Source organism: Pan paniscus, chromosome 22 (genome assembly GCF_029289425.2).
Source record: "Pan paniscus chromosome 22, NHGRI_mPanPan1-v2.0_pri, whole genome shotgun sequence".
Taxonomy (NCBI): domain Eukaryota; kingdom Metazoa; phylum Chordata; class Mammalia; order Primates; family Hominidae; genus Pan; species Pan paniscus.
This window is the reverse complement of record NC_073271.2, coordinates 18487503-18500254: the sequence shown is the minus strand read 5'-3', so window position 1 is coordinate 18500254 and position 12752 is coordinate 18487503. Positions and strand designations below refer to the sequence as shown.

Sequence of the window (12752 nt, the reverse complement as noted above, 5' to 3'; positions counted from 1 at the left end):
TGTACCAACCAGTAAGTTTTCATATTCCAAATATTTGTCAGCACAGGTTTGTCAACACAGCTGCACCATATTTCTGCTTGGAGACATCTTCCAGAATATTGGCTTGGGAAGAAAACCTAAATTGAGTCTAGCAGATTTCCAGTAGGAGAAAAAAAATCAGAATTTAGGGAGGCTGAGACTACAGGAAATAACAAGGCAGAGTTGTGGAAAGAAACAAGCAAGAAAAGAGCTCAAAAATGCATACTGGGTTCCTTCTGGGTCAAAACTAAAAACAGCACACTGGTAAATTTAAAGCCAACCATACTTTAATCATATTAAATATATGTGCTATAAACATTACAGTTGATAAAATAGAAAACAAAAACAAAGCACCTTCCAACTATATGCTATCTACAAAACAGAATGGCTTGAACCACCATCTTATGTACTAGAAGCCGTATTTATGTATCACTTCAAATCCTTGAAAAATAGTACCAATGTTTCTCCTTATTATGATACTATTTTCTGACTCTTCTAGTCAACTGATATCCAACAGGTTCATCAAAGTATATTCATTATTGTTGTATCTCTCTTTAAATCTATTATTAATGGATACACAATTATGGATATTATCTTTTTCCCAAAAATATATTTTCTGTACATAAATCCCTCAAAGTAATTATGTTGTGTAATTATAAACATAAAAGGAATAATGTAAAGTACAAAAAAGTAGGAGGGAAACCAGCTTTACTTAACTGACTGATTTTTCTCTCATCACCTTGCTCTTTTCCTTTATTTTAGCACATAGATTAGTTTAACTAAAGAGCAAGGGAGATGACGGCCAGCCAATGTGTTCAGACTTTGTCAGAAATTGAAATACTCTCTGATGTAACAGCAGTTAAATTTTGGAATTTCTTTGTAAACTCAAAATGCCTACATACGAGTCTCTCCATTCCATATCAAAGAGATAGTTAGATCTACACCTTGGAAAGGACAGAAATTCAGATGTAATGTTCAAATATGACATCATCTTTTTATCCATTGTGGATTATCAGGCAAAAAAGGAGAACATAAACCAATACATTTTCAAATTATATGTGTACAAAATTAACTTTGAGAAATATTATATTATCTAGTAAACACAAAGAAAGATTTTTAATATAAATTATATCTCTCTTAATTCCAATCAACTTTGTAAAGAATCATGTGCTTTAACATAATAGCTATACATTGTTTTACAGTTAATTGTCTTTCTGTCCTTTTGTTTCAGCATATTCATTTCTTCGTTTATTCACTTATAAATATCTTCTAATTTCAGTCAGGTATTCAAATTTTCAACAAAAACTGAATACTTATAATATTACCTGTGAATAAGCTCCAGTGCTGAAGTAGCTAGATTTGAAGGGCTCGTGAGTTAATAGAAAAATAAGTTGCCAAAGCATAGGACTAAACAGTAGTTTCTAATATGTTAAATTATTTTTCATGCTTGGTTGCTTACTGGAAGAGCTTGGCCTTACCAGTCTCTGCAGGCAAAAAACCGGGGTAAAAGATCTCTTTTTCATCTGAGTGCTTTAAGAAATTAAATTATCATGTAAGGCACTCCCTAGGAGAATGTCCTGTTCTCTTTTGTCAGCATTCCCCTTTTCATGACCTTTGAAAACATTTTGCTTTTCAACCATATCTCTCCTCCAACTATTCTTTAGAAAATAAATTGAAAGTTCACCTGATGGTGATCAACTAATAAGAAAGACTTTTCAATGTCAGATTGAAATTGGAGAAACACATTAAAATTTGTCATGATTTTAGATATATTTTTCCCCTGAAGCTAAAGCATTTTTTCTCAAGACTTCTGCTTTTTTCTGCTGAAAAATTAAATTGTAAAAAACCTCCTTTTTCACAGGGTGTGTGAGCAGATTAAATGAGGTACTCTGTACATTACTTTCTAATATATCACACACTTCTTGATGTATAGTTTTAGAGAAAAATTTATAAACAGAATTGCTTTTTCTTCCTTTGCTTATACTATAGTGATTTATGTGCATGCTCTTTCCCTTTAAACATAAAATTTTTAAGTTAGGTACCATGTCTGTTTTGTTTGCATAATTACTCATAGCTAATACAATGGTGAATTTCACCCACAAAGTACTCAATAAATGTTAAACAGCGAATGTAATACGTTATTTTTTTGTAAGTTTTGTTCATACCAAGTGGCTATAAATTTATTATTTATGTTGTTTATGACATAAAACTTTGGAGGCAGTCATCTTTATTCCCATTTTACTGATAGATATCTAAGATTTTCAAAAGTTAAGTGATGTGCTACGTAAGGTCATATGGTTGATTGTAAGTATGTTTTACAGTTTAGAAAACAGTGTCAAATATCATTATACTTGACGGTCAATACCTCAGACAGATGGTTAATATAATTGTAAACAGTGATAAGTTATGTTGATGACATGTACCCTTGATATATTATGAAAATGACACTTTGCCTCTGTTATTTTTCTGCTGAAAACACATAACCCCAAGAACAGTCATGATAAAAACATCAGAAAATTTCCAGTTGAGAAACATTATTTAAAATAACTGACCAGTAGTGTTCAAAACTGTCAAGGTCATAAAAAACAAGTCTGAGAAACTGTCATGGCCAAAAGGAGTTTAAGGAACTTGATGATTAAATGAAATGTGGCATTCTGAATGATATTCTTAAACAGAAAAACGGCACTTCATAAAAACTAAGGAATCTTAATAGAGACTTCAGTTAATAATGCATCAACCTTATTTATTGTAATTTATTAACCTTATTTATTATAGTTTATTAATTGTGACAATGTACCATAGTATTAAAAGATGCTCTAAAAATTTGAAAAAGAATCTTTCCTCATTGCTGTCAAGTTTCATGATGAATCTAAAAATTTTAGTTACACCTAGTTTAGTAAAAATCTTAAAGGTGGATTGACACATTTTAAGCAGGCAAAGAACATACTTGCTCTTTCTTACATTTTCATTAGCCACTATAGCTAAGCTTTAAATTATTTAACTGACTCATGTGCCTGCTGACAATAGCTTCTTTTCAATAGTACATCAGTTAAATAAAGATAGATATTGCCCTGAAGGTTTCTTTTAAATAATAACAGCCCTTTATATTGTTGTGATGCTTATAATGTCCGAAGTGCTTTTACATTCGTTTCTTGATTAAATTATTAAGAAAGAATATTTCAAAAAGTCAGCAGTCTTCAAAACTATTCCCATTTATGTGGTGACCTTTCACATTATCTCCATTTACACCAATGTTCTTCCCAAAGTGGATGCTCTGTTGTGCTTCTCATATTCTTCCTTCAGGGTAAAGGCACCCTTTTCCCAGGTACTAGGAGTCTTCAGTGCTACTAGTTCACAGGAAAATGCAGTCTGCACAAGGAAGTTTGCTCTTTCATTTTATGCCCCCTCTTGGGGGCACTCTGCATCCCATTTATTAATCTATCTGGAATTCAAAATTCCATGCCATTTTCTCTTTCTGGGAAATTCTGAAGTTTCATGCCAATTTCAATTATTTCTGTAGTTATCTTTGTAACCGCATCTTAGTTCAACATTTCTGTTATTCCAGTTCTGCTTCCTTCACTTGCAGAGAGTTGTTGTTATGATGAGCCTCCAATGAACCTGCTGTATCCCTGCTGCATATCTATTATCTGGGGTAATCTTCCTAAAAAGCAGAGTGTCAAGCAGCATGCCTGGTTATTCCAACTTATGCAGAAATAGAAGTGTCCTAAGGTAAGAATGAATGAACTTATGGGTAATGAGAAATAACATAGATGATTATCAAGAACATGAAAAGAGGTCTGTGAAAGAAACGTGGGTGTATCTATGTGAGTTGGAACAAATTGTGTAGATCTTTGTATTGCATTTTAAGTTTACCAGTAAGGATTCATCATAGAAGAGTCAGTCCCAAAAAGCCACACAGAAGCAGTGACTTGGCAAGTTCTCATTATCCAGGTTCTGTCATTTGCTACCCCATAGCAGGCACAAAGTACATATATGAAGTGGACATAGTGTTAGAGATAGAGAATATCCATGGATTAACAGCGTAACCTCCCACCCACAAAAGCTAATCTAGTTAATGCTGCTGCAGAATACCAAATATCTAAGAAACAGAGATCTTTGACATGGCATAATTTTTCAAGGAGAATTTCCAGCTACTTCATAAAAATCCGGTACATGCAACACTCTCAACCTGGAAGGAAAGTTGGTTTGTCATTATTATAACATGTATCTTTCTTTCCTCTGTGCAAGGCATTGTAAGCACTAATATCAAAGGATTTACTGAATGTTTGAAATATGATCTGGTAATCCATCAATACCATTTTTTAAAACAAAAGAGTCACTTTACAGCAAAGGAGATATGGTGGTACAGATATGACGATGGGACCCATAAATACTGTTATGTACTGCACTGCCAAAGATGAACAGGCAATAAAAAAAAGCCAGCATGTTGTCAAGAGTAATTAACCCTGATAATCAAGGGGAGGTAGGGCTGCCATTATCCTATTGACCCACAGCTCTTTATTTTAAAAATGGCCCTGTACTCATTATTCTTCTTTGTTATAAATTAGTTCCTTTTATACCTGTCTGTTTCTAGAGATTCTATTCTGTTCAATTTTTTAACTTACCATTGTGCTAATATCACATTTCTGTGCTTATTGTAGTATGTAATAAGCCATGTGTTCTAGTAGAATAGATTCTCCATCTTGTTCTTTTAAAAATGTTTCCTGACTTTTCCTGACCATTTTTTATTTCTTGTAAATTTTAGGATTTGTTGGTAAATGTTCACAATAAATACTGCTTGCATTTGGTGGGACTGTATTGAATCCATGATTGTGTTAGAAACAATTGCTGTCTTTGCAATGTCTTCAACTCATAAACTCGATATGACTTTATTTATTTATGAAATTTGTATAATTTATAATTTTTTCCGTAGATATCCATCTCATTAGGTTCAATTCTAATCCCTTCATACATTTATAAATGCTGTCTTTCTTCTAAAATTTCACTTTCCAAATATTATTGCTTCCATATAGAAATAAACTTGGTTTTTACATCAAGTTTAACTTGTATCTATAGCCAATATCAAAGTTGACGTTTAATTATAAGAATTCTATAAGTTACACCTGCCTTTGGATTTTTAGACAATAATTTCTTTGAAAAATTACAGTCATATGTTTTCTTCCAATTCTCATGAAATTTATTTTTATTTCTGTTTTCTTTCTCTGCTTAACACTCTTAGCTTGGGGCAAGATGGCCGACTAGACACAGCAAGTGGAATTGCCGCCAGCAAGGGACTGAGACAACTGGCGCACTCCTAACAAATCATCCGATGGAAGGTACCAGGAGTGGCCGAGGGAAGACACAGAAGGAAGCTGGGCTGAAACAGGAGGAACATTGCACGGAGCTACCATGCGCCGGGACTTATTCCTGGTCCCCAAGGACTCTCAGGGAACGGGTGAGTTGAACTTGCAAGGAGCAAACCTGTTCTAACCACGGACCTCTGGAATTCCAGCTGCAGGAGGCCCCTCAACTACCATGGACACTCAGGTTGGCAGCCACAGCTGCTTAGAGAAGTGGTAGGGGCAGCGAGCCAGCGGATGTAGAACTTAGGGAGTTTGGTGCGAGAACATTTGTAGCGGAGCACGGTCAGGAACTTCCATCCCTCTAGGCTTGACATGCTTTCATAGGAGACTTTAGTTCTAGGGCAACAGTCGGACTTGAACTCTGCAGGGTGGTCTTGACCATCAGACAAGGTTGGCCCAACATGAGCACCCTTTCGTTTGCTGGCCTCTCCCAGGGCCCGAGCCTGGAAGCACCTGCTTGCAGGGAAGCCTCAGGTACCCTGAAGGCCTGCATCATAGCTTCTGTGCTGGAAGGCCTTCCATGACAGGGGGGAAGCGCTCCAGAAGCACAGCTGCCATGGCCACACACCAGCCTGCCCACTCCCACCCCACACTACAGCTTCCCGTGTGTCTACAGCAAACATCCACATCACTTTGCTGACACATATGTGCACAGATGGGTTTTGCTTTCTTTACCTTGCCAGCATACATGTGTAAGTGCACCCTGCCGTGCTACTGCTGCAAGAAGAGTGCAGTCCACACCCCCTACCACCACCATGGCAGTTAGAACCTTGGTGGTCCCAGAGCCAACCAGTCCTACACCGACCATCACTGGCCATTTTGCCAACACTGCCATGGGAATGAAACTAGGCACAGGGAACAGCAGACCTCCCCACCCTGAGTGACCACCCCTGCCTGTGGCACATAGAAAACACAAAAAGAATGCACACAGACCTGTGCCCATCAGCACCCTCCCCTATTGCCAACACTGGTGCAAATACAGTCGCCAGCAGGGGCCCCTGCCCCCATAAGTTGCATTTCCTCTGCCACTGTAGTCTACACTTGAGTGGAGACAGGCATGCAGGCACCTGCTAACACCCTGCTGTAGCTGACCAGCATGCACTCCACTGTGCTTCTGCTGCTGGCACATGCAAATGAGGATGTATTCCATTGTCACCAAACTAGAAAAGGCTTTGACTGGTACCACCCATCAGAATGTAGGGACCAGTGGTTGGAGAGCACCATGGCTCCCTCAGTGCAAAGGGATTCGTAACCTCAAGGAGACAAAAAACAAGGTTTGCTGGATACAAGTTCCCCAGAATTAGAGCAGGCAATCCAAGAGTTTGGTAGCTGGGTGTTGGCTATCTAGAATCTTCCAGAAATGAAGCAAGTTGGCTGAATTCACCTTATACCACAATTATGTCCTCAAAATTATCAAATAGGATAAAAGAAAAAAATGCATCCAAAGGTCAGCAACTTCAAAGATTGAAGGAACATAAGGAACCTAAGTCCAAAAAGATGAGAAAGGACCAGTGCAAGAACCCTGAAAACTGAAAGAGCCATAGTGCCTTCTTTCCTTCCAATGACCACACCACCTCCACCACCTCCTCTCCACGGGTTCTGAACCAAGCTGAGATGGCTGTAATGACAGAAATTGAATTCAGAGTATGGATAGGAGCAATGCATTGAAAACCAATCCAAGGAAGCTAAGAATCACAATAAAATAATGCAGAAGCTGACAGACAAAATAGCTAGTATAGAAAATAATGTAAAGGAATTCATTACCAGCAGATATGCCTTACAAGAGCTCCTGAAGGAAGCACTAAGCATGGAAAGGAAAGAACAAAATAGCCAGTATAGAAAAGAACGTGAGGGAATCCATTACCATCAGACCTGCCTTACAAGAGCTCCTGAAGGAAGCACTAAATATGGAAGGGAAAGAACACCACCAACCACTAAAAAAACACACTTAAGTACACAGACCAATGACATTATAAAGTAACCACATAAACAAGTCTGCATAATAATCAATTAACATCATGATGACAGAATAAATGCACATATATAAATATTCACCTTGAATGTAAATAAGCTAAATGCCCCAAGTAAAAGGCACAAAGCAGTAAACTGGATAAAGAACCAAGACCTATTGATACACTGTCTTTAAGAGATCATCTCACCTGCAATGACACCTTTAAAATCAAAATAAAGGGATGGAGAAAAACCTACCAAGCAAATGGAAAACAGAAAAAAAGCAGGAGTTGCAATCCTAGTTTTACACGAACGACAAGCCCAGGACCAGATGGATTCACAGCTGAATTCTACCAGATGTATAAAGAAGGGCTGGTACCATCCTTGCTGACACTACCCCCAAAAAATTGAGGAAGCGGGATTCCTCCCTAAATCAATCTATGAGGCCAGCATCATCCTCATACCAAAACCTGGAAGAAACACAACAAAAAAAGAAAACTTCAGGCCAATATCCTTGATGAACATTGATGCAAAAGCCCTCAAAACAAAAAAACAAAAAAAAAAAACAAAAAAAAAAAACAAAAAAAAACTTGCAAACCAAACCCAGCAGCACATCAAAAAGCTTATCCACCATAATAAAGTTGGCTTTATCCCAAGGATGATAAGTTGGCTGAACATAAATACATCAATAAAAATGATTCATCGCAAAAACAGAAATAAAGACAAAAACTACATGATTATAGATGCAGAAAAAGCTTTTGATAAAGTTAATACTTCTTCATGTTAAAAACTCTCAATAAACTTGGTATTGAAGGCATATACCTCAGAAGAGTAAGAGTTCTCTATGACAAAACCACAGCCAACATCATACCTGAATGGGCAAAATTTGGAAGCATTCCCCTCAAAAACCAGAATAACACAAGGATGCCCTCTCTCACTACTCCTATTCAACATATTATTAGAAGTCCTGGCCAGAGCAATCAGGCAAGAGAAAGAAATAAAGGGCATCCAAATAGGAAGAGAGGAAGTTAAAATATCCCTGTTTGCAGACATGATCCTATATCCAGAAAATCCTATAGTAAGGACCCAAAAGTTCCTTAAGCTGATAAACAACGTCATCAAAGCCTCAGGGTGCAAAAATCAGTGTACAAAAATCACTAGCATTCCTATATTCCAACAAGGGTCAAGCCAAGAGCCAAATCTGGAATGCAGCCCCATTCACAATTGCCACAAAAACAATAAAATACCTGGGAATACAGTTAATAAGGGAGGTGAAATATCTATGCAAGGAGAACTAGCAAACACTGCTCAAAGAAATCAGAGATGACACAAACAAATAAACATCCTGTGCTCAGCTCATGAATTAGAAGGATCAATATTGTTAAAATGGCCATACTGCCCAAAGAAATTTTTTAATTAAATGCTATTCCTATTAAATTACCAATGACATGCTTCACAGAGCTAGAAAAAACTATTTTAAAATTTATATGGATCCAAAAAAGAACCTGAATAGTCAAGGCAATCCAAAGCAAAAAGAATATCCAGCTTAGGATACCTCCTAAGCTGGAGCCAACGCTCTACCTGACTTCAAAGTATAATACAGGGCTACAGTAGCCAAAACAGCATGGTCATGGTACAAAAAGAGACACCTAGACCAATAAAGCAGAATAGAGAGCCCAGAAATAAAGCCACACAACTACAACCATCTGATCTTTGACAAAGCTGACAAAAACAAGCAATGGGGAAAGGATTTTCTATTTCATAAATGGCCCTGGGATAGCTAGCTAACCACATGCAGAAGATTGAAATTAGACCTTTCCTTATTACCATATACAAAAATTAATTCAGTATTTAAAAAATACCTAAATGTAAAACCCAAAACTATAAAAACCCTGGAAAACAACCTGGGTGGTACAATTCTGGACATAGAAACAAGCAAAGATTTCATGAAGAAGATGCCAAAAATTATTGCAATTAAAACAAAAATTGACAAGTGGGATTTAATTATACTTAAGAGCTTTTGCACAGCAAAAGAAACTATCAGCAGAGTAAACACACCACCCACAGAATGGGAGAAAATGTTTTCAAACAATGTATCTGACAAAGGACTAATATCCAGTATCTATAAGTAACTTTAAAAAATTTACAAGAAAAAAACAAATAGGCAGTGTGCAGTGGCTCACAACAATAATCCCAGCACCTTTGGAGGCCAAAGCAGATTGATCACTTGGGCCTAGGAGTTTGAGGACAGTCTGGGCAATGTGGTGAAACCACATGTCTACAAAATAAATAAATAAATAAATAAAAATAAAAATTACAACAACAAAAATGCTAGGTGTGGTGGTGTGTGCCTGTAGTCCTAGCTACTTGGGAGGCTGAGATGGGAGGATCCCTTGAACAAAGGAGACAGAGGCTGCAGTGAGCTGAGATTGCACCATTGCCCTCCAGCCTAGATGACAGAGTGAGATCCTGTTTCAAAACAAACAAATAATTCCATTAAAAAGTGGGTAAAAGATATGAACGGAACACTTTTCAAAAGAACACATACATTCAGCCAACAATCATATGAAAAGAAGCTCAACATCACTGATGATTAGACAAATGCAAATCAAAACCAAAGAGAGAAACATCTCACACAAGTCAGAATGATTATTATTAAAACTCAAAAACTAAGAGATGCTGCCAAGGTTTGGGAGAAAAAGAAACACTTATACACTGTTGTTGGGAGGGTAAATTAGTTCAACCATTGTGGAAGACAGTGTGGCCATTCCTCAAAGACCTAAAAATCAAAGTACCATCCAACCCAGCAATCTCATTACTGGGTATAAATCCAAAAGAATATAAATCATTTTATCACAAACACACATGCACACGTATGTTTGTTGCAACACTATTCACAATAGCAAAGACATGGAATCAACCTAAATGCCCATCAAAGGTAGAGGGGATAAAGAAAATGTGGTACATATAGACCATGGAATACTATGCAGCCATAAAAATGAACGAGATAATGTCTTTTGCAGGAATATGGAAGGAACCGAAGGTTCTTACCCTTACCAAACTCACATGAACAGAAAACCAAATACCACGTTTTGACCTATAAGTAGGAGCTAAATGATGGTTACACATGGACACGTAGAAGAAAGGAAAAGCAGACACTGGGGTCTATTGGAGGGTGAAGGGTAGGAAGAGGGAGAAGATCAGGAAAAATAACTAATTGGTACTAGACTTAATACCTGGGTGATGAAATAATCTGTACAACAAATCCCCATGAGACAAGTCTACCTATATAACAAATACACACATGTACCTCTAAACTTAAAATAAAAGTTAAAGAAACAAAGACACTCTTAGAATGCTGACTTGAAATGGAGTCAGTGGGCAGGCCCAGGCTTCCATCCCAGAAAAATGATGGAGATTTTTTTCCACTCTTGAAAAAGCACAATGAGTTACCATCTCACATAAATCAGAATGGCTATGTTTAAAAAGTTTAGAAAACAACAGATGCTGATGAGACTGCAGAGAAAAGAGATCACTTACACACTGTTATTGGGAATGCAAATTAGTTCAGCCACTGTGGAAACAGTTTGGAGATTTCTTGAAGAACTTGAAACAGAACTACATCTGACCCAAAAATCTAAAAGAAAATAAATCATTCCACCAGAATGACACATGCACTTGTATGGTTATCACGGCACCATGCACAATGGCAAAGACATGGGATCAATCTAGGTGCCCATCCATGGCAGATTGGATGAAGAAAATGTGGTACATATACACCATGGAACATATGCAGCCATAAAAAACAATGAGATCATGTCCTTTGCAACAACATGGATGCAGCTAGTGGCCATTATCTTAAGCGAATTAAGACAGGAACAGAAAACCAAATATCACATGTTCTCATTTATAAATGGGAGCTAAACATTGAGTACTCATGGACATAAAGATGGGAATAATAGATCCTGGGGACTATTGGAGGGGCGAGGGAAGCAGGTAAGCAAGAGTTGAAAAACTAATTGTCAAAAAAAAAAGGTTGAAAAAGTATGCTCACTACCTGGGTGATGGGATCATTCAAATCCCATACCTCAGCATCATGCAAAATACCTATGTAAAAAACCTGCACGTATACCCCTTGAATCTAAAAAAAAAAGTTGAGATTATTTTAAAAATTTTAAAATAAAAATACTTAAAAGAATCAATGTGTGCATGGGTGGTGGTACCCATCACTACATGGACATAAGCCATAAATGTTTGGCAGCTTACTACAGTTTCACTCAATGTGGCCTTGGCAAACAGGGGTGATGGGAAATCCTCCCTCTGGCCAGGACTTCAGGTAGTGTATCTGTTATTACAGTTTGTGGAATATATAGAGACTCCTTAGCAGTAGCAATTTTTCTAGCCAACTGGTTACAAATACCAAGAAGAAGAAGGAGAAGAAGAGGAAGAAGAGGAGGAAGAAGAAGAAGAAGAAGAAGAAGAAGAAGAAGAAGAAGAAGAAGAAGAAGAAGAAGGAGGAGGAGGAGGAGGAGGAGGAGGAGGAGGAGGACAGGAAGAAGAAGAGGAAGAAGAAGAAGGAGGAGGAGGAGGAGAGGAAGAAGAAGAAGGGGGAGGAGGAGGGGGAAGGGGAAGAAACAGGGAACAAGGAATTACAGAGTAGAGACAGTGAGTAATATTTATCACATTTTAACGCCCACCAGAGAGCACTTCAACACAGCACATGCAATAAAAAGCCAAATATAAAAAATAGCCAGGTGATATGGTTTGGCTTTGTGCCCCCACCCAAATATCATCTTGAATTGTAGCTCCCATAATTTCCACGTGTTGTGGGAGGGACCTGGTGGTAAATAATTGAATCATGGGGGTGAATCTTTCCTGTGCTATTCTCATGATAGTGAATAAGTCTCATGAGATCTGGTGGTTTTATAAAGGGGAATTTCCCTGCACAAGCTCTTTTCTCTTGCCTGCTGCTATGTGAGATGTGACTTTGACCTTCCGCCATGATTGTGAGGCTTCCCCAGCCACATGGAACTGTGAGTCCATTAAACATTTTTATTTTGTAAATTGCCCAGTCTAAGATATGTCTTTATCAGCAGCATGAGAGCAGAGTAATACAGCAAGCAAATTTTATTAGCCGGCCTTAGTCATTGGACACATGAATATTGGCATGTTGGGCACATGAACAAAGTGGTTTTAGTGGCAGAGATGGAGGCTAAGTATGAAGATATCGATACGACTATTCTAGCTATTAGCACCACCATATGTCTATCCCAGCAGCAAGAAAGCTGAAAGCTAAACCCCAACGGGAATTTAATTCTCAAGGAGATCAGATGGCCTCTTGAAGACAAGTTGCCTAAAATCAGCCTTTCTACTCTGCAATGGTGGGTGGCTTATTCTCATGTAAATATACGTGAATTCTGG

General features: G+C 37.7%; 1 long non-coding RNA gene across 1 annotated transcript in view; it reads left to right on the top strand.

Moving 5' to 3' along the window:
* LOC134729747 (uncharacterized) overlaps positions 1 to 11830 on the top strand; it is a 178610-nt gene extending 166780 nt beyond the window's left edge. The window contains exons 7-8 of the long non-coding RNA XR_010111155.1: positions 3605 to 3747; positions 5258 to 11830. This is a non-coding gene — a long non-coding RNA (uncharacterized LOC134729747). The remainder of the gene's footprint in view (positions 1 to 3604; positions 3748 to 5257) is intronic.
* Positions 11831 to 12752: the final 922 nt, after the last annotated feature.